Source organism: Neltuma alba, unplaced genomic scaffold, assembly GCF_004799145.2.
Source record: "Neltuma alba isolate B1F8T4 unplaced genomic scaffold, ASM479914v2 tig00010500_pilon, whole genome shotgun sequence".
Taxonomy (NCBI): domain Eukaryota; kingdom Viridiplantae; phylum Streptophyta; class Magnoliopsida; order Fabales; family Fabaceae; genus Neltuma; species Neltuma alba.
The window spans coordinates 208,228-214,881 of NW_021635378.1; the positions used below are offsets into that span (position 1 = coordinate 208,228).

The window sequence follows — 6,654 nt, forward strand, 5'->3', positions numbered from 1 at the left end:
ATTCATTAGACCTAACGTTTCTCCTTAAGATACTCCAGTACTCTTCATTAAGAAGAAGGATAGTAGTCTAAAGTTGTAGACAGACTACTGAGAGCTGAATAAAGTGACGGTGAGGAATAAGTATCCCACACCCCGGATCGATGATCTAGTAGACTAGCTGGTTAGAGCTACAGTATTCTCTAAGATTGATTTATGATCAGGATACCACCAGCTGAGGATAAAATCTGAGGACATTTTGAAGACTGTTTTTAAGACCCAACACAGACACTATGAGTTCTTAGTGATGTTGTTTGGATTAAGGAATACCCCTGCAATCTTCATGGGTTATATGAGCCAGATTTTTGCCTGTACTTAGATCGATTTGTCGTAGTCTTCATCAATTACATCCTTGTGTACTCTAAATCTCAAGAGAAGTATGAGCAGCATCTAAGGATTGTTCTAAGTACACTAAAAAAGAAATAGCTCTATGTCAAACTCAATAAATATGAGTTTTGGTTAGACAAAGTTAGATTCCTAGGCCACGTAGTTAAGTAGGAAGGCGTGGCCGTGGACCCCAGTAAAGTTAAAGTAGTACTTAACTAGGAACAACCTAAGACAATAACAGAGATAAGAAGTGTTAGGGTTAGTAGGTTGCCATAGGAGGTTCATACGAGGTAACCTCTCTTTTTGTTTGCAGCTGATTCTGGGAGTCATAGGGAGAGGACTTATAAGGTTCTTCTTCCTGTTTGCTTTAATACTCTGCTAAGCTTAGGTACCTCCAAACCTAGCTTCATTCTTGGCTAGTCATACTTCCATTGGGTAAGGTCAACTCTGCTTTCCTTTCCTACTCGGATAGAATATCTTGCTCCATCTTGAGTAGCATCAATTCTAATTTGGAGGACCAATTCCCACTTTCTCTAGGGAAACTCCTAGCCAAGACCTTATCCCCTGAAATGGGTGCCTCTCAACCTAAACTCCAAGTACCTGAGTATCTCTTAATATTAATAGGAACAGCCAACCTCTAAGCTAGTTCCCTGCATAGCTTTCTGTCTCGTCCTCTTCTTCTTAATCTTTAAGACATTTCACTAAGGCTCTGTAACATCCAAACTTTTGGGCTTAAAAGTACCAAAAATAGCCTGAATTGGATAGGCTACTAGACCCCTTTTATGCAGAAATCCCAAAGACGAGAAAGTAAGGCAAAGCAGTTTCAGGGACTAAACTGTAAAGTGAAAGTTTTAAGGGGCTAAAGTGTAATCAAAGTTAGAGGCTCCAGTAAAGCCTCAAAGGCCCAGAGAGAGAAAAGAGGCTAGATACAGGCCAAAGGTTGAGTTAGAAACCTCAAAGAGAGGATTATATGAAGTTAAATCCAAGCAGGGACTAAACCGTAAATTCAGAAAGTTATGACCAATAGGGGTAAAAATGGAAGAGTATACAAAGAATTCCAAGAAAATCCCAGAAAATGGGAAATAATATTCTAAGGCACTTCTATAAAGAGAAAAGACGAAAATACCTCTGAGACAGCTTAATGGAATTTATAAGGTTGTGACCAGTAAAAAGTATATGGTTTGAGGTAATTATTTGAAATAGCAAGAGACCTCAAAAATGTATGCAAAAATGAGATTAAATGGTTGAAAGGTTGTACTAATTTATAAAATTAGTCCTGCAACCAAAAGGCTAGTGGAATGGCTTTAATAAATTAAAAAGCTGATTATGCTGATAAAAGGGTATTTTGGTAAATGAATTTTATGCAAGGCTTAAAGGAAGTGTTGTGGCCTAAAAAAATTCATAGATATTATCTAGAATTAAAGGGAATTTATGGAATAAATAGAAGAATTTTCTGAGCTCCGGAAGGCCATAAAGAAAGCTGGAGAAATGTGAGCCAACTAAATTCGGAGGAAACTTAGGAAACAAGTTTGATCCAACGGCTAAGATCTAATCTCCCTTCTCCTCCACCACTTTTATGACACTTGGCATCTTCTAGAAGGTTGAGGCAAGCATGATGTAAGAGGATGATGCAATGATGATGTAAAAGTCAACTTGAAGTTCCAAAATTGCCCTTACCCTTTCTATTAGCCACCAAGAGTATTTTGGTCCATTCAAGCCAAATTTTTGGCTATAAATAGGCATTCCCTCCCCTTCATATTTCGGCCAAGCAAGGATCTATAAGGGAAACTCTGCCGCTCTTGCATCTAGAGAGAGAAAGAGCTATTTCTAGTGAGAGAAAGTCCACCTAAGTTCAAGCTTCAAGATTAAGGTATGTGATGGTTATAGCATCTGATTTGATGCCTATTTCGAATTAGTTACTGCATGTATCTGGTTCTGAGATTTTGTATGATTAAAGTACACTCTGTAAGCTTTAAATCCATAGGTAGAACACTTCATTTGGATATGTATACTATTTATGGTGATTTTTCAAAGTTAGGGTTTGAAATCTGGAAAGTGTTGAACTTTTGAAATAGTTTCAAGTTTCGTACAATTCCGGTCCTGTTTGGCATAGAATTGGTTCCTAAAAATATTTTTCCTTTAAATTTAACTTAAGGAGCTTTCAGTGAGACTTAGAAACACTCAATTTTGATTTTTATAGAATTAATTATGAATTTTTAAAGTTGAGTAAAAATTCTTGAATTCCTGCGTGAACAGTACCCTCGAAGCATAAATTCCAGATTTGATCTTCTTGACTCTAAGGCCATCTAAAGTGGTCCTAATTGAGAAGAAATAGATCTTAAGGATGGGAAATGATAATATTTATGTTAGAGAAGTTAGAAAGAAAACCCTAAGAGCAAGAAAAAGGGTTGAGGTTCAAGAAAGCTAGTCTTGAACTTTATGTAATCTAGTGGTCCTAATAGATTGTACGATCATTATGACTATGTTTAGGACCTTTGAAACATCCAAGAGGACATTTGGTGATGTTAAGAAAATGCCCACATGGTTGGAAAGTCAAGGGAGTCAAAGGAAAAGTAAGAGGAAAGCTTGAGGTGCAAGGTAGTGAACTTACCTATTGTCATAAGCATTATACTTAAATACATGGTATCATAGGCCTCCATAACATAAATTACATCGCAAGAGAATTACACAATGAATAATAATATTATTCATTAACATCAATAATTCTCCACTTTCTTCTCCTTGCTTTTATGCCATTATTGCCCATCATTGATTGACCTATATGGTTGGTTACACTACAACAAGATATAGCTTTTACCTCCCTTCTTCTCGTCCGTTTTAGAGAATAGAGGAGAAAAGTTTGTATTCTCTTCTGTTTTGAAAAACAGACAAGAATATCTGAATATTCTCGTTTGTTTTTTTAGATTCAGACGAGAATGAGTGATCTTCTCGTCTGTTTTTCGAGACGGACGAGAATACCCCTAATATTCTCATCTGTTTTTTGAAAACAGACGGGAAGCATTAATTTTTTAAAAAAATTATTTTTTAAACCCTAACTATGAAAGACACCCACTCTCCGTCTTGCTCAACTTTTCTCTCTAGCACCCACACAAACTGCTTGTCCTCCCTTGGCCCCATAGCCCCATGACACACGGCGTTCAAGACGATTCTCCATGAGATTTTCTCCTCCATAGCTCGACGTCATTCACTATGTTCACTATGAGCGCCGTTTTCTTCTCCAACTTGAACGTCTTCTGCTTATTCTGAGCTAGACGTCTTCTTGCTTGCATCTCCTAAGTCGTCTTCTTGCTCGCATCTTCGATGATCACTTTACGTCTACGGGTAGCTTTTTTGTTGTCGCCTTCTCTTTCTGTGTTTTGTTTTTCATCTTCTTTTAATTTTGGAAACTGTTGATGGGGTCTAAAGAACTAAACCCCAAAAATTTTGACTCAAATTTGTCGGCCACTAAGCTCTTCAGCCTTCGCATCAAACTTCACCGCTTTATCTTCTTTTTGATTGAATGTTTCTCAATGTGGGTGTTGCAGAGTTTAATTTTTCCTTCCTCTTTCCCTGTGAAGTGACAGCCGTTTGTCAAGTAAGAGAGCAGTTAAAGTGTAAAGTTAACTGAAATTTGAAAGCTAACGAATCCATTTTGGGTATGTATTTCTTTTCTTTGTTTATTGGTTGTTCAGAGAGGAAGAAGGATTTGGGTTTTCTTTTGCTTTGATTTTAATTTAAATCTTGTTAAAGATGAGAATCAAAAAGCTTTGCAATCACGAAGCTCTGTAATCTCTCTAACTTTGTATTCCCATACTGAGAACAAGTGAGATGACTTTGATTTATGTTGCTTTGGTGCTAGGTGGACGATGCATGTTGAATATGGACCACCATTGTGTTTGGTAGTTAAGTGTGTTGGTGGTGTAAACTAGAAGTATTTTCTTCTGTTCTCGGTATGGGCACCTTAATAAATTCGTTACTTTGTGTCAATTAAAATGAGTAGCTAGGATTTCTTAACTGTATTGATCATATTCTGTCTTTAACATTTTGTAAGACTGAGGTATTAATCATGTGATTTCTTTTTAAGTAAAACAGTTGTTGTAGTTATGTGCGTGGCACCTTTATCATAAAACTTCTGGCTCTTACATAGAAAGCTTGTGAAAATAAGGGGTCGGTAACTTGAAATGGACTTGCTGATCAAGTGTACCAATTTGAAGTGCCTGACTCCACCATGCGTTCTTTGATTCTGCTTATAGTTCTATTGTAGATTCTGATTTTACACCATGACAATGCTTTAGTGATGCCTACAAAATGTGCATACAGTTTAGGACAATTGCTATTATATATGTGATTTTGTGTGCCATCAGGATAAAAATTCTGTAGTTTTAGTTTCATGACAGTAGTCTTGCTTTTATAGAGTTAATCATGCTGACTTATTTGAAGCTGACAATAACAGAACCAATTGCAAAATTTTTCATCATCCGCAAAATGATAGAAATGATTTTGTGACCCTCAGGAAATTTGTAGTCTTAACTCTTTGACTCGTTGAAAAAGCAAGTTGACTTTTTTGCACTTTTCAAATGCCTTTTTAAATGTCAATCTGTATGTTTGTTTTTTGGAGTTAAATATTAACATTACTCTTGTGAAATTGTGGGGAAAACTTATTTTTAGTCTTTTTTTTTTCTTTTTAACTTAATGTCAATGACTAGATTCACTTTGACAATTTTTCTCTTCAACAGAAAATGACATCATTCTAATGAATAGTAGGGTTTTTGAGTTCTCTAGGATTATGTATAACTCATCGGTCTAGCGACATTATTATGGATTCACAAGCAACATTAAAAAAATATGGACTTGCATCTGACAAGATGAAGGCCCATGCATGAGGATTAACTTGTTTATTTTTGCTGCCTACAAAATTGCATTAAAATACCAAGGCATGAGATCTTTCCAAGTGGTTATTGGTCATGCTAATTAATGGGATGTCTAAATCTGTGGGCCCTGTACCCCTATAGATGCCATTGAAATTGAATCTTTCATGAATGGGCAAGATAATGAGTATGATATAGAATGTGATGTTGATTATGACAGTGGTTTATGCTGTTTCAGGCAAGATTAATCAAAGGTGCCTTTTTTGTCCATGAAAAGAGCCCATCGATCTGTTGAGCAATTCTAGGATGGCAAAATCTGAGCAGTTAGTTGAGTGGCCAATCAGATAATTAGATGGAATAGGTGAAGACCAATCTATCTTTCAAATGTTGGGGTGCTGGGAAAGTGAGATTTGTTTACTCTGTTTAATTAGTCAGCAAAATCGTGTCTTGAAACCGCTATTTGATCCTTCATATCAATAGTTTTATTGACTGTTGGATGGTTGATGAGTTCAATCGTTCAACTTGATTTTACTTGTACTGGTATATTTTTGTTACTGTTGTACTTGTAATAGTACTTCTATGTTATTTTAACATGGTTTGACATTATTATGATTTTTAAGTATTTATATAACACTTGTTAATGTACATGTTGTGATTTGTATTATTATGACTTTATTTATAATTCTTTTTTGAGGGGGTATTTATGTAATAATAAGTTAGGCATTTTTATTGGGTTGGAGTGATTTTAAATCACTTCCAATCCAACAAAAAATGCCCCCTTTTTTTTTAAAAAAAGCACCACTTTTCACCTCTGTTTTATAGAAACAGACGTGAAAAGTTGGCACTTTTCACTTCTGTTTTTCAAAACAGACGTGAAATTCACTTCTGTTTTTCAAAACAGATGTAAAAATTCCCATTTTTCATGTCTGTTCAAAACAGACGTGAAAAGTGGTTTGTTATTTACGACACTTGATTTTATGTCCTCTAAAAAACAGACATAAAAAAGCCTTTAAAACAGAAGTAAAAAGTATCTTTTGTGGTAGTGTTAGGGAGGGGTGAGATTCGGGGGAATCTCAGTAGCAAACAATACCATATTAATCATGCTAGATGGATGCTAATGCACTACACTCAACTTGTTTATTCTCTTGTTGATTAGTGATATATTAGCATGCTCAAAGCTAACTTCTTGATGCATGGCCAACGAGAGAAGAAAATGACTAGCACCCGAATTAAACATTGCAATCACTGGGGAGTTGTTAATAATGATTGTACCTTGGACCATTTCTGGAGACTTCCAGGTTTCTTTCCCTGTGATGGCAAATACTCATCCTTAGTATGTGGCCTTGCCTTCTCTGTATTCTGTTGGTATTCTCTTGACACAGCCAGAAAAAGGCTTTTAATAGTGGTTATTAGTGTTTTTTCA

General features: G+C 35.9%; 1 long non-coding RNA gene across 1 annotated transcript; it reads left to right on the forward strand.

Annotated features, from left to right (window-relative positions):
* Window positions 1–3,915: 3,915 nt before the first annotated feature.
* On the forward strand, window positions 3,916–5,527 carry LOC114756771 (uncharacterized). Its single transcript, XR_003741503.1, has 3 exons — window positions 3,916–4,019; window positions 4,223–4,313; window positions 5,470–5,527. It is a non-coding gene; the product is annotated as an uncharacterized LOC114756771 (long non-coding RNA).
* The last annotated feature ends 1,127 nt before the right edge of the window (window positions 5,528–6,654 follow it).